Here is a 23,997-nt window from a genome sequence, read left to right as displayed (position 1 = left end):
CAGCGGTAGAATGTGTGCACTGTCTGAGTGGGAGGGGAGCAGGTGGGTTTGGGGGTCAGAGTGGTGCTGCTATTCCTGGTATGCTCACTTTGTTTCCATTTAGACCAAGAAACAGTGGGGAGGACAGAAGCTTGGAATTGTTGGACTGCCACTGAATTGGACTATTTTAGCAGGGACCCAATGAGGGCCATGGGGGAAGGGGTATTTAAGATTCTTGGGGAAACGGTAAAGTGGGCAAATAACTCTGAAGACAAACAAACCCAAAGCATTAATGATGAGTCTGTCACTGGACTGGATGTTTTCTCTTTCCCCCCTGTATACTGCACGGCAAGGGCCAATCTGCCGCAGTCTGTTTTCACTACTGTCCTTGTCGTTTCTACCTTGGGTCATTGGACACTGCCTTGTTTTTCTACTTTAAACGCATTAAAACAGCACCCGATACGTCCATTCCTACCAGGGGGATAGAAAAACATTTAGGCTGCCGGCTCCCTGGGCTTCCCCCTCGGATGTCAGCCTCAGATGAGGGTGAGAAGAATGACGCTCTGTACGGCCACTGCATGAAGCCATTCATACAGCCACAACTCAGCCACAGAGAGTGTGTAGCACTGACCCATAGTGGCTGGAACAGAACCAGTACTGATCCAGTCGCTGCTGTCCCAACACTAAACAACACTAGTATTGATCCTATCCATGCTGGACATGACAGCACTACAGAGACAGCATGTCCACTGATTCAGCAGGATCACAGCACCACTACTGAATCAACCAGAAAGACACACTCCTGCAGGGACCAGGCTCAATTGGCTCAGCCGACACCTGCATGGATGATAAGGTTACATCAAGATTCTCAACTCCCAGGGCTCAATCACTACCGGCTGTCAGAAAGAGCATTTGGTATTACTGATTGAGCTCACTTAAATCATTGCAGTGTGTTTAACGGAACCAAACCTGTGTTTACATGGCTAATTCCTGGTTGATCAACAAACTCAGTCATCTGCAAATTCTTTTCCACACTCCCCGTTGCCTCTGCCATGTTGAACAGGAGGCCTTCTTATAGGTCAGTGGCTGACTGGTGGATGAGGAACAAACCAAAGCCCCTGGCAGAGCGCACGCTGTTCCCCTCAGACCTGCTCAGGCTCACTGGAGACCAGTGCTGGAGGCTCACATAGAGAAAGTGGCTTCTGTGCTTCAATCATGCCCAACCTCTCTGGCCTCACATGCCTGCGTGTGAGGCAGGCGGTTGGGCCAAGCCAAAGAGCGGCCCAAAGAGAATGCTGTGTACTAAGGAATATTTTTCTTGATCCATGCATTATGGAAAATATACCAGTTCAGGAGCATTTAATGGAGTATCAACGTAGAATTGACAAAGATAACACCACTTTTTGCCCTCCTGTGATGTATCAACCTTTCTGAAGGTATGTAGGATGAAAGAGTGTGATTTACTCCAAGTCTGTCAGATGATGCTACACCAGAGACTCCAAGCACAAAAGTGTGGATTGGTGCATCAGCCTCAAGGCAGAGGATTAAGAAATCTCAAGAGTTCTTTGAGGGGAATGAAAAAAAAAATCCCTGGGACTGCAATTTTATTAGCTTGTCTCAAGTCACAAATGTCTTCTTACCAAACTTGGCTTTCCTACGGAGCATTCACTATGAGAGCTCACTGATAAGGTTTGACCAAGGTTCCATTTGAATCGTCTTCATGGGGCAGCAAGACAGTATATTCAAGCCGGAGTAATCTTGTCCTCCATAACATGATTCATACTTTCCCTCTCTTTCCTATTTTTACAGCTGCTGTTCATCTAGATCTGGTCAAACACTTTACTCCTCGGTGACTGAGAAAGACAAGAAACCCTGAGTGTTCAAGACTCAGGTTCTCACAGTCAGTCTGCTTCCTCATACTCTCTGCATAAACAACCACCAAGGATCCCCTCTTGACCTTCAAACGCAGGCAAGCGCTCATGCTCACCAATGTGTGTGAGCATAATGCTCCATGCACATGCGTTTTAAAGAAAATCTAATCTGAGAAGGAATAATGATTTACAGGCTTTGCTTTTCTACTTCGATTTAGCCAACTGGTTTTAAACCACAGGAGGTCAAACTAAAAGAATGTGATGTCATATCAGACACAGTCACATAATCACCACTTGGAAAGCTTTAAACAAACACTGAAACAATGTGTTGACTATGGCCAGCGCTTGAATCATAGACAAGATACAATATATGAGTCACAAACGACAAGAAATGCCTTTTTCTGAAGTCAGAAATGCTGTTATCTTTTTCAATGTTTATATTTTCCCCGTAAACTGGTATAATGATGTTTTCACAGTTTGTAAACTCACAATCAATAACGCAAATGAAATGACTTTAGTCGTTGTTACTGTACAGCTTGCCAGCTTTCTTTGCTCACATCAATCAGACGAAAAAAACATTTCCATTTGCATGTTTTGAGGTAAGGATAGCACATTGTAATCTATGTGTCAACCACTGTATGCACGAGAAATGTGCTAGTGTAGCGCCTATGAGCTGCACTGATGAATAAACCATTTGGCCAGGCTTTTGGGATCGGAAGCCCTGTCACAGTCCATTAAAAGGCTGACACACAGGGACAAGGTCTGTAACCCTGCATCTTTGACCTTTCAGCTCAGCGTTTTGTTTTTAATGCTGCTTTCATGCATCTCAAGAAGAAAAAACACAGCCCTGATGGTCTCAGGGCTGTGGTCTGCCTTTTTGCCCTCATTTAGATTTGTCATTCTAGCATCGCGTGCCCAACCATTTGTGTTGGCAAAGCTTACTCCTCTGGGGCAGCAGGAAAGCAATTAATCTAACAGGCTGGGTCTCTAGGAACCTTAATGTGAAGACCATTGGTCACAAAAACATACCCTGATGTTGGTCAAAGACGCAGTCAAAATCAGGAGCAAAAACATATGAAAATAATATACTCAGTAATAACAAAGTATTTTATGTGTAGAAAAAATGTGTTAACATGTAAGATGTCACTTTACATGTCTGTGTCATCCTAAAATCCTCCTATGATTTCACTCATTGAGGAGTGATATGTCTGAGGTATTTTCAGTTTGCATAAACTAATTAGATTATTTCAAAAGGCGAAATGATATATCACTTTACACGTTTCACTTTGAAACAGCACACCCCTTCCCGTGCTACTACATTTCAGGTTCATGCACTGAGAACTATGTGGAGGAGTGTATGCAACAGTTCCAGGAAAAGAATAACAACATAGTCCAAGCTGATGTTTTTTATTCAACCAGAGAGAGTAGAGATTCTCTGCATCCCTTATCCACCCCGCCAAGTGCAGGCAGAGGAATGGAGGCCAATTAAAATCTAAGGTTGTAAAGTTCTGAGAGGATTTTAAACGTTAAAAGCCGCAAACCTTTGAAAGCGAAAACCCCAAATCTCTGTTGTGGGTTTTTTGAAGGGGTCTTTTAAAGTCTACAGTAAAGAGATACTGTAGTAATGGAAAATCTACCCTAGAATACACTCTTATCTTACATTGGAAATAGCCTTCTTTCTATGGTGAACATCATTCCTTTAAAGAAGCAGAGCCAGCAGAGAATGCGTGAGGGAAGCAGTGTGTGTCATGACTACAGAGTTGAGCAGTCCACACATCACTAGGTCTTGTGCACTAGGCTAGGAAGAACTTATGAATGACGTTTGGTTGGTCATAGGGCATAGCCAGTACTCTGCTGTGTGATCCTCTCAGACTTCTGATACTGCTCCTCTAAAAGGGTTGAAAAACTTCAGTGATGCAATTTCTCCGCAGACACACAACTGATGTTCAATTGTTAAAAAAATAAAATAATAAAAAATGGTGGTAGGGGGGCGGGTGCCCCTGCCTTAAGAGGGGAAAATGACATCACAGCAAACCTGGGCTATTCTTGCGTGGTCTTGCTCTGGACTTGAAGGGCCCATATGTTGTCATCCGCTTTGTCGTGTCATTTCACCGCTGTGATTGTGTGGCCAAGCTCTATCATTTAAGTCATCGAGTGAAGGATCTCAGTAAGGATGACGGGATGCCTTTACTTGACCCTGCTTAAGCTTGTATATTGAAATCAAATGAGTCAGGTCTCTAATGTGGGTAGGAGGAAGGGTGGTGTGAGGTACAGCAGATTCAGCATGTGATGAGCACAGTGAATCCACCAGGTCCAAACTCTGCCAGATTTGCACCAAATTGTTGAGAAAGACAAAACCATGGGCGTGTGTGGTCTACAGAAGTCTTCCACCCTTGGGCAGATGGATGAAAGTGAATGAGGCCGAATACTGTTTTAGTTTCCGAGGGAGGATCTCACCGCCCCAGAGAGACAGTGTCTAGTATTTTTAGAACCCCTTCCCCTCTTTGTTAGATGTTTCTCATAAGTCTGTGGCACACATCCCCAAATACCCAGTTCCTACTGAAAACAAACCAACACACTCACCTGTTCCATTAATTTTCCTGGAAGTTAGGAAAAAAAGAACCAACGTAACAGTAACAGAGTGGAGGATTACGCATCAGGCTGGGTGGCTGGCTCAACTGCTACAGTAGTGAGCTGTGAGTCAGACACTGAGACTGGAAAGTATAGGGAAGCATTTGAAGAATGGGTGACTATGTGGTGCGTGATTCACTGCTTGTGTGGTGAACCTCTCAAAGAAGGGCCATGCCACTGGGCCCTGTAAAGGCTCGTCTGTTATTCCAGAGTTCCAAGCACTAGGTGCTTTTATTGCTGCACCAAGACTCACAAAAGGCTCGGGGCCAAATAGGTGTGTAATGGCATCTCACTAAGCCTTGCTGGCTGGCTGACAGGCGTGGTGAGAGGGAACAGTTGACAACATAGGAGTCTGATCCACTCAGCAGTCTCTAGAGCGTCATGAACTCATTCTCACTCACTCTCTCTAAGATTCATCTGTCCCACGTCTTTCCCAGCACTTTTCCGTCTTTGCCTGCTTTGCTCTTTCAGTGTCTCTGCCCTCCCACTTGCGCTCCATTTTCTATTCTATTCACTCCCTCCTTTATTGTTACTTTACTCTCTTCTTTTTGTTTGGTCCTCTGAAGCACTTTGACTCTCTCTTTTTGGGAGACAGCCTCTTTAATAAGCCTGCCCCAGTGGGCAGTAGACAGAGAGGGGAGGTTATTTTTAGACTGCAAACAGATTAAACGTGGAACGTTTTTCTTCATCCTTGTAAAGAGTCCTCTTTCCTCTCTTTCAGTCTGTAATGGAGTTTAGCATCTCTGTGGGGGATCTCATGTTACCTCCCCCACACTCCCTCCCCCCTCCGCCAGACTCATCTACCCCCCCACAACCCATACACTCATCCTCTCCAAAACACTGACATCATTGGACAGACCAAGCTCCTTCCTCTGCATGTGGGGGCTGCTCTGTTCCGTCTGTGCAGCATGAAATGGGTGAGTCCCAGCTCCGGACACAAATCAAGGATTGGGAGAAAAAAACAAGCTGTCAAAAGACACACATCTGCTGCAGGAAAACAAGGGACTGATATGTCATTACACCCTCAGCGCAGTTGTCCTCACATGACCTTTTCCTCAGGGACACTACATAAGAACACACACACACACACACACACACACACACACACACACACACACACACACACACACACACACACACACACACACACACACACACAGAATAAATCACACAAAACTGCATTAGGTATAGATCAGGCCAGTGCTTTATCCAGGTGTCTGGAGGTGACTGGTGAGCTTACTTCATCGTTTTCCCGTTGTGGACCAAAACCAAAGACTGACTTTCCCCTCCAACAGAAACGCACGCGCGCACGCACGCACGCGCACACACACACACACACACACACACACACACACACACACACACACACACACACACACACACACACACACACACACACACACACACACACACACACACACACACACACACACACACACACACACACACACACACACACACACACACACAGAATAAATCACACAAAACTGCATTAGGTATAGATCAGGCCAGTGCTTTATCCAGGTGTCTGGAGGTGACTGGTGAGCTTACTTCATCGTTTTCCCGTTGTGGACCAAAACCAAAGACTGACTTTCCCCTCCAACAGAAACGCACGCGCGCACGCACGCACGCACGCACACACACACACACACACACACACACACACACACACACACACACACACACACCACACACACACACACCACACACACACACACACACACACACACACACACACACACACACACACACACACACACACACACACACACACACACACACACACACACACACACACACACTTCCCCCACCATGTGGATCACCTCATCTCTGGCCTAGACTGGTGAAGTGAGAGGGGGAGACATGGCTCTCTGAATTTTACTAGTCCTACTCTCACTGACCCACTTACTTACTTACTTACTGACCCACGCCGGGGTCTAAAGTCGGATACAGCTCCTGTTACTTTCCTTGAATCTGGTTCCATTCCTTTGAAACCATTCTGTTTTTAGCATTGCAGCTTTTCCCTCACCCTTAATTTGATGGAGTGCGCTCTGAAGGAGTGGTTGATACTGCGTGGTAAACAGCCAGGCAGGGATCAAGCAGGAAATCTTTCATTAAAACTCACTTAAAGTCCATCCTGACTTGAAGCTCTGTGTAAGATATTGAATAATAAGTGACACAGAGCAGTTCTGTTGAAGGGTTTATAATGTCCTCGATCACAGCCTGACCGTCCAGCCCTGGGAACTCAGTCGAATACCAGCAGTCCAGATAAATCATGGATTGAGGACAGAAAATGTCAAAGTATCTGATTGACAGCCTGTGTTTGAACTTGTCTGCGGGGGCCGGTGTGTGTTTGATCAAAGACTTTCTGCCTGTGAACTTTCAGGATATTCTCACAGTGTAGTTAGTACAAAGAGTGAGAGCCAGTCGTTGTAAAATGAAGAGTGAAACACGAGGAGGGAAAGTGATAAAGACAAACCAAAGAAGAAAATGAAGCCTAATCACAGAGCACTCCAGTGAGTTACAGCAAATCAAACCACTTCAAATTGCTCCTTCTCAGGCCTACTTTATTGATGCGTTGGAAGCCGTAGTCAGAAAAACAAGGAACACATTTGGGCTAATTGTCGATCACACGTAAATATATATGTGGGATATGTTACTTTATCCAAAACACATGGCGCAACTGGGAGAAGCTTGCTCTCCCGACAGAAATGGATGTATCCGATTGCTTCACCAAAACACTGCCACCACCCCCACTCTTTTTTTATCCTTCCCCTTCATCTCTCGCTCACTAGGAAAAATCATGGAAAACAAAATGTCAGCAATAATGGTAGACTTCTTCCATGAAATCAAATAGCTAGAGGCCCAAGCATGTTATTTCATAAGCAGAATGCGCATGAGGAATGCTTCTGGGAATATGAAGAGCCCCAACTGCAGCTCTGGCTCAGGCCCACTCTTTGCTGTAGTTTGAGGGGAAACCTGATAGTAATACCTCTGCTTTGCTCACACACTTTCTCCCTTCGCTGCTCTCATCTTGAGTCTGACATTCTGGCCAAAAGATGGGCCTGGATCGCATTGCCAGTCTAGCGTCTCACAGCGGCATGTGGATTTTTAAAAAGGGCCCAAACTGACGTGGTTTTTCCCTGAAGCATCACAGACTACGGGGGTCTGTGTTTATGTCTGGAGACGAGAGAGAGAAAGAGTGGCAGAAGTGAAGAGAATACAGACAGATGAGCTGTTCAGAAGCAGGGAGAGTGTCAAAGATAACATCAGTGCCCTCTAGATAGTGACACAGTGCAGGGGATTCCCTAGCCCCTCTCCCAGGTGTACTGCCTATGTCTACAAGACAAATAAGAACCGTATGTGTGTTTAAGGTTCTCAAATAAGAGCAGCAGAGAGAGAGAGAGAGAGACAGAGAGAGAGAGATAGAGGCAGAGAAAGAAAAAGAAAAAGAAAAAGAAAAAGAAAAAGAAAAAGAAAAAGAAAAAGAAAAAGAAAAAGCCTATTAAGCTCTCTATTGTGACAAGAAATCTGAAAGCTCAGGGGTTTCCTTTTTCAGACCTGCAGCAGGAGAAGTCTTTCAGCCCCAGGGCTAGAGAGCATTTATGTTGTTAGCATACCTGGAGCAGTGCACCCCCCACCCCCCGAATCATAGGCAGAAATATCCTTACAGTGGACATGGCTGCCACATACAAAGAAAATGCTCCATTTCGATCAAATAAAATATAAATCTGTTTAATCTTCCTATACATTCTAGTCAAAATCTAGTATATACAACTATGGCATGATGACACTTTGAAGAATCTGAGTCATACATAGCTTTCCAGAGTCAACATCCTTATGATAATGCTGTCGGCATGATATTATTTAAAAACTGTGTTAACATGTGGCAGGACAAGCCTTCCCAGGGCTACACAAACACCACACAACCCAAAGCAACACCAAGTCACCAACCCACTTCAACTCACTCTGATGAGGCCATTGTTATCCCACTGTGAGAGAACCGGGCCCATAATCTGTGAATACATCCACCTCCACGGTGCACTATCTGTATCTGTTGCATTTACTTGTAATACCACGGTGGCTCACGGGGAGAAGCTGTGTTAGTTTAGCCCAGCTGCAAAAGCCCACTCACTAGATCTGGCTAAAAGATGAAATCTTTTGAAGGCAAAGTGGGATCATGTAGAATGATGTACATCACTTGGTTTATGGCCTCAGAAAGAACCCAGAGGGCTAATGTGGATTAGAAAAACACGTATCCCCAGTATCAGTGGTCATTTTCAGCCTCGGCGGTTGTCTCGACTTGATAGCATCTCACAGACTGTCAATCTCTTGTCTGACATCAGATAGAGAGTTCCCCCCTGCTTTAACCTCTCCCATCTGCGTCAGCAGTCACACATGGTTCACATAACAAAACCCTTTTTTTCTCCTTTGCAGTTTAGGTCTACATGCAAATACGGAAATGAGATATACACTACTGTGCTGAGGCCGACTCTTGACGGGTGGGCATCAACTTTCTACTGCAGAGATTTATAACCAACAGATATCTATGAGAAACCACAAGGGGCCATTTAAACAAAAGCACATGTAGGTGTGTTTGTATTCAGTTGCACCCACACACGCACACTCTCTATCACACACACACACACACACACACACACACACACACACACACACACACACACACACACACACACACACACACACACACACACACACACACACACACACACACACACACACACACACACACACACACACACACACACACACACACACGAAAATGTCTCTTTAGCATACAGTCAGTCAGCCAGTAAATTCTGTTGACAGGGATGATCATTCTGTAGATTACATAAAGACAAAAATGTTCAGGCAGAGTGAAATATGCTTCATGAAATAAGATTGCTTCCACTGTGACAGGAAGCCAACATTTGCCTCCAGATCTGTTGTATTGCTTAAATGAGACTTTTTCTAGGATAGATAGCTTTCATGTTTTTGTAATCAGTGAAATACTAATGTATTGTTTGGCAAATGTGACTAAAACTGAAAAACTGAAAAGGGGAATCTGGGATACAATCAATAAAACAGTACAAAACAAATACAAAAAAAGAACCAAGCAAATGGAAGGCATATTTCAACCAGTCTGACACTCCCCTCAAATGACAATCTTTAACTTTAATTCATAATGAAGTTTGTCATTACTCCACCCCGTTCTTTAACCCATCCATACCTCCCATTTCAACAGCCCAGCCACCTGTTTTAGTCCTATAAAAAGTGAGTGTTTGCACATCTTTGCCCCACTTTTTGTGACCATCTATATATTCCATCCTGCAGCTCTTTTTCTGTTTCCTGCAACTTTGCAACTCAAATACATTTCGATCCACTCTCATGTTGAGGGAAATTGACAAATGTGAGGGGAATGTAAAAAGTCAAGAGCTTTTTTTTAAAGAGATACAGGCTGTTGTAGATCCAAATAGATTGACTGCAAAGTGCTACGTTCTGGCTCAGACTTAAGAAACATGAAGCAATCTACAGCATTTTGCCAACAGTAAATACATTCAATCCAGTCGGTCTAAATGTGTTTCCAGATTTTTAGAATCAATTGCATGAGTTTTCATTCCCACAAAGTGTTAGACTAGATGTCAATGTCTAAGTTTTTTGAGTATATAGATTTGTTTAAGTGTGTGGGTGGTAGTTGAAGATCCTTTCAGTAGAGGGAGTTCACACACATGCATGCACACACAAACATACACACCCTCCACCTTCCCTAAAACAAAGTCTATGAATGTTTGGCTGTGCCAGCTGTGTGAGCCTGGGGTGGGTGTAGGGTGTATACAATTGTCTGACAGACTGCATAGTGTGTATACACATACTCATAAACAGAATCTGGAGCGGAAGCACTGATCACCTAGATGTGCTCGACCTCGTGACCCCGAGCTGAACTGTTATGCTTTCACTAATACTTTATCCATATGGCTGGAGGGGACACTGGGTGCTCCACTGGTCCACAGCCAGATACACTGTTTGTATGTGAGATTGTCATGTGAGACAAGACACACAGAGAGACATTTTCCTTATTTCATCTTTTTCATTCTAGTTCTTGCACGGAGTCCATGTAAATATAAGATATCCAAAAGCCTGTTTAAATGTCCGCGCATTCAAGTATGTAAACATGTCTCTGTCCAAGTCTTTGATGTTGACCACAGTGACGTTGCAATGTAATAAACTACAGTATAAGCTGCCCACGTTTTGGGGTCCAAAACATCTGCATTTTTATATTATTGCTTTCAAAATACAAAAAACGAATTATATGTGTGCCGCAAAAGCTGGGAAAACTCTATCTACATTGTCAACTTGTTTTTAGTGGAGGTCCTTGAATAATCTTGGAATAAAATAACAAGGGCTATGCCTGAACAATTGACAAACGAAAAGCTCACCTGGATTTTAGAGGCTGTCATACCACACAGGTGAGGGAAGCATTGCTTTTACAAACATTCAAGATGCTGCTTTTATAGGATGACAGTTTAACCTTTTAAACCTGAGTGATTTATTTTTTTAAAACAGTTGCGGCTGAGAGTCTTAGAGCAACAACGCTTTTAAAAAAACAAGCGATTGAAATCCTAAGTATTGTCGGGCCCTGTTGCACTAATGCAGTGCGACGTAGGTCACCGGGAGGACATACGTAGAGAAATAGGCTGCTTTTGCCTTTTCTCTGTGTCTCTATAAGACGGCCATCGTCTGCTAGCACTTCACGCCATTCCAGCTTTCAAATCCTGGAGGGCCAAGAAGCCACTGTGAACTCCTTGAGCAAACACTCTGGAGCAAGGAGAGGGAACAGTGAGGAATGAAGATCTAGCAAACATGCCCGTTTGAACCGGAAATATTTAGCGGGGTTAGGGCTTATAGCTGTTTGAACCAGGGGACACTAGAGTGGACCTGGCAAATATATGTGTGTTTGACGGCCAAACAGTCCTGAAGGCAGAGCTCCCATGGGGAATCTGACAATAGAGCCCCATAGTCAGTCGCTACTGACTCTCCAACAACGCAGAAAGTTTAAATAAGGAGGCACAATAACCCCAGTCATCGAGGAAAGTATAGCCTCATCCTCCCTATGAAGAAAATGTGTCATTCTTTACTCAACAAACAGAGGATTCTTTCCTATCTAGAGCGGAGCAGAATACACAAAACGTGCACACAGGCACACACACACACACACACACACACACACACACACACACACACACACACACACACACACACACACACACACACACACACAGATACCCAAACCAATGAGAGAGATAGAAATAGATTAATTATCCCATTCTTCAATGGCATGAGGTGCCAGGTTCCTTGACTGACAGAGCTAATTAGAGAACAAAAGTTTAGGCAGCCTGTGACTCATCTGACCCATAACAAAACTGTCATGTTTGTTGATTCAATTGAGGGGAATCATCCTTTCCCCTTTATCTAGCGATCGTATCAGGTTTCCCATAAACAGTCAAAAAACAAGTTTCAAATAAAACTGTATTATTTCAATCCTAGTGAAACTGAGATAACTTCAGGAAACCCGGTAGGCAATGTGAGACAAAACAACAAAATAATACATTTTTCTCGCTTTGTGAAAAGTTATGCGTCCTCTCTGAACCTTTTCAAAATGACCTGTCTGTCAACACTTAGAAATGAATGTGGTCATCTGTCCATGACACAAATTGCTGTGCCACGGAGGACAGTGTTCAGTAGTCCTAGACAGACGCTTTGAAGTGAGAGACCACAGCGCACTCCTTTTCCACCCAGTTCTCATGGCTTTCCCTTTAAATAGAGCATGACATCAGACTCCTCGCAGGTCTACCGGCCCAAGCCCAAAACAAATGTGTCCAAACAATGCCACATCTGGAGCGAAACGCAGCAGCAAGAGGGGAAGAGCAGGAATGTAGCGGAAAAAGGGTTGAAAAAGGGAAAGCGGTCCTAAAGCTGTTTAACTATAGGACCCTGGCCAAGGCGTCTGGGGATGTGCCTGAGCTATAATTTACTGGTGATTCCCCTTTGCTCTCCTCCCCCCAAATACCTTATGTCACTACTGCAGACCCAAAGCATTCGGCACAATGCTAAATATGAAGCACTACTGCCTTTCTTTGTGTAGTACAGTGATGTCTGTTCATCTGTTCTTGTTTATTTACTCAACTTATTTTACTTTTTTACTCAAAAAGTACACTACAGTACACACTTTTGTATTGACTAATATGGAAAACAACTCCCACGGTGTTACTTGCATGGGGCGAATCCGACATTAAGAATGCAACCTTTAAGTTCCAGAAAGCTTGCAAAGGGCTTCAGAGGGGAAAGCTATTTTTGTTTTTTATTTGTCTCATTCCTCTGACTTTTCTGTGCAGATTCAGAAAGCTCTCTCAGGCAGACTGTTGTTGTTGTCACTGTCGGAAGCAATCACAGGCTCCTGGTCTGCAGCATTCACACTGCCGAAGGAGCCGAGGAGGACGCAAATATTCAGGGGCCAATTTTCTGTCGGTTGGAAAAAAGTGTCTGATAAACCCATGGCAGCTAATCCAACAGCTATTTGTCAGTAGACACATAATATACTTCCTACAATCTGACAGACACACTTGAACTTAAAGTCAAGAATGCATAAAACGTACGAGACAACACACAAACACACGTACACACACAGTATCACACACACACACCTACCCCCCACCCCCCCCACCCCAACACACACACACACACACACACACACACATACACACACACACACACACACACACACACACACACACACACACACACACACACACACACACACACACACACACACACACACACACACACACACACACACACACACACACACACACACACACACATATCTTCAAGTAATTTGTGCTCAGGGGGCCCTTTAGATTGAAGGCGTGACCTGACAAACGGAGACGTACGGCAGGAGGAAAAATATGCTGAATGCATCCTGAAGAAGAGGACACAGATATGGAGGAATAGGTGGAGAGGAAGACGGTGGGGAGAGAGAGAGCTGGAACGATGGAACTTGAGGGACTCTCTTCTAAATCCAGTTATGTCTTTCACATCTGCACTGCACTGAGTCTGTTCAGCTTTAAGAAGCCACAGTCTCCAAATCCTACTTTTAAGCCCAATTCGAGATGTGGGCTAACCAAGGTTAACAGAGCTTCCAGCTCATGAGGGCACCACACAGAAGGGAGAACAATATAACTGATAACTCTAAAACACTTTCTGAGTTTTAAAGCCCTTCAAGGTTGCTTTAGAGGAGACAGTATGCTGTATGTGAACAGGTGCTGCCAAGCTGAGCAATTTTGATGGTGACAGCAGACCCGAGCTGAGAAAGAGATGCCAATAGACCTGCATAGGCAGCTCAAGCAACTCTGAGAGTTTCCTGATGTTATACAAGGCCCTTGCAACAACACTTTATCTTTTGTTCTGAATTTATAAAATGAAAGGAGCAAAGCTGAGAGGGGTGCATATGGAACAAAAGTAGAAAATATATAATGTAGGTATTATAATGGATACACATTCTGTTTCTACTACTACTATTTGTATTGTCTTTTTATATGGAACTTTGAGTCCGGAATAAAGTATTCATTCATTCATTCATTCATTCATTCATTCATTCATACTACGATACTATTTGCGTCGAGACATCAGTGGGGGCTGACCCAGAATCAAGCTTATTATACATACCCTATATCTACTTTCTGTAAATTAAATTTGTAAATCGTTAATTAACGCAGGCCTATATTTTTCAGTTATGATTTACAACAGCAACAAAATGTTGATTTTTAATCACGAGGGCAACTCTTCAATTATGAATTTAAATTTAGCTGAAAGTTATATGGACAGAGGGATTAAGGCTTGGCTGTGTTCAAAGGTTTTAGCACCAACTCAGATGATTCCAAAGTTGAGTGACTGGAAGCGAATCAGGGAAGCCTATCAAATGAAATTTAAATAAGATAATTCATTATATATTCAATACTATTCAATGCGATGCCATTAGGTGCATTTTTTGCTATCCTTTCTTTTTTCCCATTCCTGGTGCTGTGTTTTCTTTGTTGTTGTTTTTTCGCTTAAAGAAGCCACACTTTTTTATTTATTTCATTTTTCTACTCCAAACGATACAGAGAGAGGAGTGCCGTTCCCAGGGGCCAAATCCGGATGTTTTAGCAATAAAGAATAATAAAGTAGGGTGTGCTTCCCAGAGGAATTCCTACAGTACGCTTAAGCCAGCGATCATTAAAACTTTAAGGAAAACAAAATGGTTTGGAAGTGTCACACAGTTAACAAATTCTCTGTTTCTTTGATAATTCAAAAGTTAAAGCCTCTTCTAATATTTAAGAAAGGATTATCTGGTTCATATCTACAAAAAACTGCAGGGAAAATATTGAATAGGTTGGATTACATCAGATTACTAAAGGAATTTCTGCCTACCTCTGTATGACCCCAATTGGTGACTGCCTCTAAGCCTTATGCTTGAAATAGAATTGATCTCTTTTATCATCACTGTCCACTGGGGTGGAAATATTACATGTGTTTGTTTGTAGATGTAAATGAGCGTAGCAGTAAGATATATTGTGTGTCGCAGACAAGCTGGTTCAGGCTGTAGCTTCCTATCCAAGCCCGCAGACATCAAATCATTAAACCAATAAGATGTATTTTCATTCACTTATCATCTCCTGAGGATATTTCTCAACCAGTTATTATTCAACACCATAGCAGTGGTGATGAAGGGAAGATTAAGCCACTGACAGGAGAATTGTTCTTCTGAGAGTGAGGTCACTGGTCAGCTTTCACTACTGTCTGCAGCCTAAAGAAAATCTGCTCAGCGCTGCCAGGGAGGTCAGACGTCGTGACCGTATCACTCAACATGGGAATTAAGGAAAGAATAATCACCCCTGTTTTATGTAACCTGGTCTGAACACTACCTGCTGAGCTGAGAAATAAACAAACCTTAGAACCATCATCACCCACAATAAAACGACAAACAAGAATGAATTGGTCTTGTACAGTAACTTGCTGGAGGATTATGGTCAATAGTCTTAGGTAAGGTAAAATGAAAATACACATGTGTACTAACAAAAAAAAGTTAAAGAAAGTGAGTGTTAAACCCCACTCTCTGAGGTCATCTTTCAATTATCAACCTCCTCACACTCCCTCATCACAGGACCCCCGAAGATGTTCCCTTAGAAGACATACTTCAAAAGACCTACTGTTGCAACTGTTGATCTTTCCATACGTCTCCCTCAAGTAATCATGTGCCGAGTGTCCTGTTGGTGGTGGTGTAACTAGTGTGAGGGCATTCAGACTATCATGGAGTCTAGAGTTACATCAACAAGGCAGGAGGTGGTGGCGGGGTCAGGGGTCACCTTGGCCCGACAAACAAATAAGCCACCCAGTGAGGACAAGTCAACAAGAGATGTTTTCCCTTGCAGCCCCTAGTAACAACAGGGGCTGGCAAACATGTGTGTGACAAATGTGCCGTCTGAACCAATGACAGGGTCTCAATCATCACCATATGGGGTTGCCACACAATAATGTCACACAAACACAAGCAGAGAGGGGTGGGGTATATAAGATGCGGGAAGGGCGAGGAAAGGGGAGGCAGAAGAGACAGCAGACACAATAAAAGATAACGAGGCAGACACCGATATGATATGTCAAGTATTGTGCATATGGCAAAAAGCAGCAACATAGACCAAACTAATCGAAATTCTCACTGGTTGTCTGTTTACAATACATACACCCTCACAGCTGAACACACTGCTTTAGTAGGGTTAGGTGTTATGATAAATCCCTGTTGGGAAAATCATGCAGTGTTGCAGGTCAAGCCGGTTTTACTGTGGGTTCTATTGCCCACTGGGGCCTAATGACAAGCAAACTGTCCCATGATGGCCTCTTCCTGCCTTCTATCCTACTAAAAATCACCTTTTATACACATTGATCTCGCTGACAGACCAGATAAAGCCAAACTGGGAAAGTTCAGGCACATACTCTGCTTTCTCCTTCTTTTGGGTTTCTTCAGAATGAATGTTTCTATACTGTTCTTTGTCCCTGATGATCCCTCTTTATTTACCTCCCAATTCAAATTGTATAGTACCCACAATGTTTTCAGTCAGTCCTTTTCATTTCATAGTTGTATTTGCTTCAGCCCTCTGTCTGTCCTCTATCTCATGCTCTTTTTGTATTTTCCTCTCCCCCTCGCCAGCTCTGGAAAGTACATTCGCACAGTTCAACAGTGACACAAGGACCGTCTCCTCCATGGCAGACCATGCTTGTGTTTTTTCAATTAAGCCGGGCCCCTGTACACTATTCATTTGAGAAACCATAATTCTCATGGCCCAGCAGAAGCTAATGGAAAGTCGCTTAGGTTTTTTTTCCGGGAGAGAGGTATTGGAAAAGACCCATTCCCCTAGAAGTGTGTCTGACTGGTGGCGATGAAGAATAAAACCATAGGAATACTGTGTATGAGAATACAGGAGGTGTTGCTCTGAGGTGAAGGCCTCTTCAAGTTGTGTAGGAACTTATAGGGTGGATAGGATCACGAAGGAGGTGAGTGAAAGAGTACAGATGGATGGATTTCCAAGGGAATGTGTACGAAAGTGAGTGAGCTGCAGGCCGGATCTGAATTGCCCAGCGGGGAGGAGGACAGATCCACTGAAATCACTTCAAAGCCTGGTGTCACTGGGCTGCAGATGAGTACAGATTGTCTCATGTAGTTTTTTTATTTACAGAGATGAGCCTCCTTTGCCTGCTACATCTATCTACTTTAAACAGCAATCAAGAGTCCTAATAAATATTTCCACACGTGTCCCCACACACACTCAGTCACAGTCACATCAGCATGTACAACATTTAACAATTCATAAAATTAATGAAATAAAATGAAAGAAGAGGGAAGTATTATAGTAAGGCTGTATATTACACTGACAAAAGACCAGACAAACAATAAAAGTAACCATGAGTGACATTAACTTACATCTGACCAACCCATGCAATTCTGGAAAACTAAATTTTCATTGAATATCAACTGTTGCTAAGGATCCCATTCCATATCAAATGTCCCATCTCTCTTTTTCCAGAATGTCTCAGCCCCCTATCTGACCCTCTTCCTTGCCTAACCGGTAGGAGCCATTCATCACCATTAACATAAACCTATCACAGAATGCTGACTCAGTCGCCATTCGTACATAAACAGTGAAGGAAATGTGCAAAAACAGACACACAGTATATTCATGTGTGCCTGCTCACACATGCATAAACACACACATACCTACCAACGACACACACACGCACGCACGCACGCACGCGCACACACACACACACACACACACACACACACACACACACACACACACACACACACACACACACACACACACACACACACACACACACACACACACACACACACACACACACACACACACACACACACACACACACACACACAAGTGGGAGGGACCTAATTTGGCTCACCCCAACCCCCCTACCACAACAATCAACAGAGACAGACAGACAGGCAGACAGACATACAGCCAGCCAGACAGACAGACAGACAGACAGACAGACAGACAGACAGACAGACAGTGAAGGAGAGCAGAGAGAGACAGACAGGAGCAGCACACGAAGAGGAGACTGTCTGAAGTCTTACCTCAAGAGTAATGCTGTGAAGCCGATATAAGGGAAAGCCTCATGACTGTAGCGGTCTCTCTCAGTCTTGGTCTCTCTTTGTGTCTCTCAGCTGTAGGTGAGACCGGCGCTGAGACACACAAGCAGCACACACAGAGCAGAGCGGAGCGGCGCTCGGCACACTTCACAGGCAGAGAAAGCAGTGGAGCCACCCTGGGCCCGTCCGCTCACACTCTGCCTTCTGAGGATGAAAAGAGAAGACTTCATTACCAGCTGCAAACCACGCCTCCACCCCTCCAGTCTCCCTCCTCCCATAAGCTCTCTCCCTCCCTCCCCTGCTCCTACTATACCTCCCCGCTTCCCTTCCACACTCCCAGCCAGTAGCACGCTCCAGGGCCTGTCCCGGCCAAGAGAAGGGGGGAGCAGACTGCCAAAGAAAATCTGCCGTCCCCACTGCCTGCCAGCACAGAGAGAGAGAGGGACAGAGAGGGACAGAGAGAGGGAGAGAGAGAGAGAGATGAGGAAGGAGGTGAGGAGACAGAGAGATGGCATACAGCACATATGGATTGGATCCACAAACTGTTATTTGTTTGTGTTGACATTTTTACGTTGGAGTTCACTGCCTCAGAGTTGTTTCGGCTTAACATTTTTGTCAGTGAAGCACTTGAAAATGCATTTAGTAAAGATGAAATGTGAGTGGGAGGTGTTAAATAAGTATGAAGTAAAAAACCAAGATGGAAAGCAGAAGGAGGAAAATTAAATATGAGCCCAGGGAAGAGTGTGAGGCAGCAGAGATTCACTTGAAAGAGGGAGGGAGAAAGACAGAAGGAAGGATACAGACATGCAGATGGAAAAAAAATCAGACCCACTCAGAGGGAGACTTGGAGCAAGACAGGGGATAAATCTGACAGTTTTAGGGAGATTAAAAAGAGAAGATTTAACCAGGGGTTGTTGGAACTTCTAATTAAGACTGACTGTTAGAAAGATCACATCAAAAGATGGTTGCTCAAGAAGAATTACAGTTGAAGAGTGTGTATGTTAGATTTAAGAGGATGGGAAAAAAATGTCTGTCTTTATGTGCTCGTGTGTCTATAAACTTTCCTAATTCCTAAGTCTCACCAAATCGTTCCAAACGGGTTCCATCGTCAACACCCAAAATAAAGATGACAATTTCTGTCTTCAAACTAAAAAATCACCATCTCCCCCCTCCTTCTCATCCCCTCTGCCTTTTCTTCTTACACCAAAGTGAACTCTCCCCATCAGACGGGGGAAATCGTCCTAAAAGCACTAGCTGTTTACTGTCTGTAATTATGAGGGGCTGGGTACATTCAACGAAGGCAAGCTCTGCACCCTGCCCCCAGTGCCACCACACATAAACCTAGCTCTACCAAGTCTGCCAGTTAAAAACAGGCCAGGGCACAAACAGCCACGTGCAGAGTAAAAGAAAAGAAGGGTAAATAAAGTAACACTTAACAGTTTCAGATACTAATGTAATCAGGAAAAACTTTCTGACAAAGCGAAAATTATGCAATTTAAGGAAAAACAGACAGTATACTCTATACAACGTAGGTTCATTGGAGGCCAAACAATACTGTTGTATAGGTCTAGGTCATAGCCATGAAATAGCTAAAAAACTAAACGTTCAAAGTAGTGATTCCCCAAGAATCTGAAAGAGTTAATTTGCAGGCACAGAATGACAGTTGAGCCTTGATCCTGCTGAAAATGAGAAAGACACACCACCACAGTACATCACCTCATTCACCAGAACTGTCATATCGGGATCTGTTTGAAGTACTTTCGCAGAAAGAGACTGCACCGACTTTAAATAGAGTCAAAAAGGCTTAGATCTAGCAGTTACTTTCATTACTCAACAGTAATCATCAAAATGACAGCGGGGAGACACGAGTGCGCCATTCTAAACCAAGATTATTTTTGAATTAAAAAATCTAAAGGAATTCAAAAAACAAAGAATGGTACAAAAGGACCAAAAGCAGCCCATGATGATGTAAAAAGGGATTATACAGGTCTCTGGCAATCTCCCAAACAAGCATTAACACCTATACAGACTGGCTCTGTGGCATAATGTTTCATTTTAACATGTACATTTAAACAAGGTCCACAAAACAGTACTCAAGGTTATGGGCTGCCTTCATTGTGGGTTGGGGAAGCCCAGGTTCGGAGTTTGGGTTGAGACAGCTGCAGTGCCTTGGTCGAGTGTGTGTATTTTGTGTAATCAGACCCAAGCACAGGACACAGACACAGAAAAGGTACAAGTATGAAAGGCTTATTGCACTCGACCAGACTGTGGATGGACTGGCAATGGGAATTTGTCTAGAACAGGCAGAAGTAAAAAATATAATATGGCTACACTCATTAAGAGGCCAGAGATGTAAGCCACCTCAAGGCATTAAGTTAGCAATGAGCCAGGGTTGATATACTGCTGTTAGATGAGCTGAGGGCAGGTGTGCACGTGATCTGGATCCATGTGCTGAGAGGAGGAGCAGGAACAACACACACACTCAAACACAGAGAGATCAACAGGGACAGGGAAGACACAGGAAGAGAGGGGAAATAAACAAGGGATACACTAAGGCAGTGGTTCTCAATTATTTTCTGTCATGCCCCCCTAGGGGACAGAAATTTTTTCGCGCCCCCCCCTAAATTGAAATGCTATTGAGAACCTGCTGATATTTATTTATTTATCTGTACAAAACCACTGTATGAGTTTCTGGCACGAGCATTCTGCATACAATCACCTTATTATCAAATTAGATAACAAAAATTAGCTGAGATAACTTCTGCAGCAAAAAAATTCAAAGTTCAGTTTATTAGCTCAATTTGTAACATTTAAAAAAGACTGCTCAGTCTGTGTGAATCTCAGAGCAAATGATTCACTGAGGTTTGCGTTTCATTCAAAACATTTTTTTAACTGTAAACATAGTTATGGTGGTGTTTTTGTATTATTATTATATGCCAATAGGCCTTCTGTGATACGATAATCTATAATTCATTAATGTTATCATTAGTCTACTTGCTTGATTTCTTTTTAAATAGCCTACAGAGACACTTGGAGACACATGTGGACATTTATTTACTGCAAATCGTGGCCTTTCGCGCGGATATGACCATACACAAGCACACATCGCGCTTGCTAGCACTTTAAAAAACAAAACAAAACAACTCACGGCGCCCCCCCAGGGGGGCGCGCCCCACCATTTGAGAAGCACTGCACTAAGGGATCATCCGTGGCAGGAAACCCCTAAATGGACACCTCCAGGCCGCCCACAAGGCCTGTTAGGCTGTCAAAGGTGGAAGTCTTGGACAATCAAAGCTGAACTGGCGGGGAACCCAGGTGCACGCCTCAGGACTGTACTCTTCCCAATAAACCAGGTAGTGGTATCCATGTTGTTTGTTGGTGTTCCAAACCCTTCCGGACAGTGTCTCTATTCTTCCAAGGCAAGCCTCATGGCAAGTAATTGACGATTTCCGACATCATAACTGGTCAGAGAATTATCAACCTCAACAATGAACCACTTGACTCGCCTAAGTTGAGTATGAATATTTGATAGAAGTTTGCAAATCCAAAGAACCCATGGAGTCGTTTGAGGGATACTAATCATTGAAAACAGCAAGGGGTTGGTCAGGGGCATGTTAAAGGCCATCTCCCCAGTTGTCTCCCTTCTGGATTCTGACCAAATGGTAAGAGTTCCTGAGATCCAGTTTTGAAAAGATGCGGGCTCCTTGAAGGTGTTCGAAGGCAGAACTGATTAGGTGCAAATGATACTTGTTCTTGATGGGGATGCTATTTAGTCCAGGGTAATTGATGCAGGGGGAAAAGGTATTGTCTTCTTGCTATAAAGAAGAAACTAGGGCCCAACAGGGCTCGGAAGAGGATCTGATGATTCCAGCAGTTAAGGAATTGAAGATTTATTTTTCCACAGCTTCCTTTTAGGGATTGGACAGGTTTCACAGACAGATGGAAGGCAGGGTGGCTTCAGGGAGAAGATCAATGGCGCCATCATAGGGGTGATGAGAAGACAGTGTGAGGGAACGATATACTATCTGAAGACCACACATATTTGAAGGAGATAACCGGTGACAGGTCATGGGGTTCGGAGTAATGTGAGCGACAGAGAAAATTGCAGGCAGGGATGGTGAGAAAAAATGAACTTCAACTCACCACTAACCAAGAGTGTCAGGCAAAATGGAGTTTATGTTGTTTTAGATAAGGATAGTCAATAATCAAAGGAGCTTATAGGAAAGAGATGAATCGTATTGTTTCACACTACAGTAGTAACACGAGAGGACCAGATTCATGGGCTTGGTTTGTTAAGGGACCTGGGTGAGGTGGTCTACCATCTAGAGAGCATTAGAGTCAAGGTGCGTGATGAGCAAAACTATGGAGAAAACTTAGGGAATGGCCGTCACAATTCCAGAGTGATGATAGCGAAAGGGGATACAAAAATATTGAATGTATTTCATTGCTAAGAAACACTAATCCTCCAAAACCAGATACACAGACAGACTCTCTGTGGTCTTTAATGCCTTTAATCTGGCACTTTAGTTACAGAGAAAAGATCAATCTTCCTTCTGAAAGATGTTGTTTGTTTACTGTCTACTATGTAATCAAGTATTGTCACCGCCATAACGATAGTAAATAAATAAAAATAGCACACATTGGCCATATAATAAGGAGGATTAGAGCAGTAATGACAGGCTGTCAGTCACACTTTGCAGGGAGAAGATGTGATTAGGCTTCTAGATCTAAAACTGTGATTTAGGACTGCGGGGGGAATGTGCTGAGAGGATACATTATTCTATCCAGCCACTGGGGGCTGAGTTGAGCTGTAATCTACACGGGACATTTACAGACAGGCAATGTTTATGGAAGGGAGAACCGCTGTGCATCTTGATTTTATAACTGATGATGTTATTATGGCTTGTTTTTAGAGTAGTTACTCCAAAATGTATATGAATTATTAATATTAATTTAAACTAGTGAAAACAACTAAACACAGGCTGCATGTGTGATGAGAATGACATTTGCTGCTTGGTGCAAAAAAGCTTATAACAAACAATGATTTTAATGAGAATACTTCCGGTTGAGAGAGAGAGAGAGAGAGAGATAGATCATCAGAAAACCTCAAATGTCTTCCTGAGTCCATGAAAGCATTGATTATGACACTTAAAATGACAGCATTACATATAAAAGAGGATATTGGTAAATGTATTAACATCACTGGGTTAAAAACACCCTTCATACAGGGCAGTCTGGACAAAGAACAACATCAAACGTTGTAACACAAAAGCCAAAACAGGCTTCCTCTGTGATTTAGATTTCAAAAGCCACAAAAAAGCTCTGACTGGCATCACATACATTCGGTAAAACAACCAAGCTGGGAAAGTCCAAAAGGGACTGTTATATTACCATACAGAATCAAACTACAAAACAAAAATATAAAAACTAACTACCAATAACTCCAAGAATAGCTTGTGATTGGGTGAGTCAAAAAGGTGGTACATAGAATGAAAGGTGTATGTGGTGCATCAGAAACAAGTTTCCATTTGATAACAACTGTAATTACATAAGACTTTAGGATTCAATCCAATTCAGTTGTGAAATTGAAATGTCACACTGAATGACCTGAAACACAGAGTCAAGGGGTATGGAAAGACAGGAGCCTTTTTATTGTTGTTACCCTAGAAAACCTTTGTGAGATGTATTAAGTTATGGAGCCGATGATTGACTCCTTAATATTTCCATGATGAATATGGAGATAGTTTAAACCTAGCCCTCAGGCCTCTGCATATCAGGACACTAATGGCTTGTAGTATACTAGTCTAAACAAGT

At 43.3% G+C, this 23,997-nt stretch overlaps 1 protein-coding gene across 2 annotated transcripts in view; it reads right to left on the bottom strand.

Moving 5' to 3' along the window:
* The window catches only part of znf469 (zinc finger protein 469), a 93,079-nt gene that overhangs the window by 23,452 nt on the left and 45,630 nt on the right, over positions 1 to 23,997 (bottom strand). Inside the window, exon 2 of one of the 2 annotated variants that reach the window (XM_080027784.1) lies at positions 18,169 to 18,387. The exons of the other annotated variant lie outside the window; for it this stretch is intronic. The gene's annotated coding sequence lies outside the window, so the exon portion shown is untranslated. The remainder of the gene's footprint in view (positions 1 to 18,168; positions 18,388 to 23,997) is intronic. 2 annotated transcript variants of the gene reach the window in all.

The sequence above is a fragment of the Ammodytes marinus genome (assembly GCF_949987685.1).
Source record: "Ammodytes marinus genome assembly, chromosome: 5".
Classification (NCBI taxonomy): Eukaryota; Metazoa; Chordata; class Actinopteri; order Uranoscopiformes; family Ammodytidae; genus Ammodytes; species Ammodytes marinus.
This window is presented reverse-complemented; position numbering and strand designations above follow the sequence as displayed.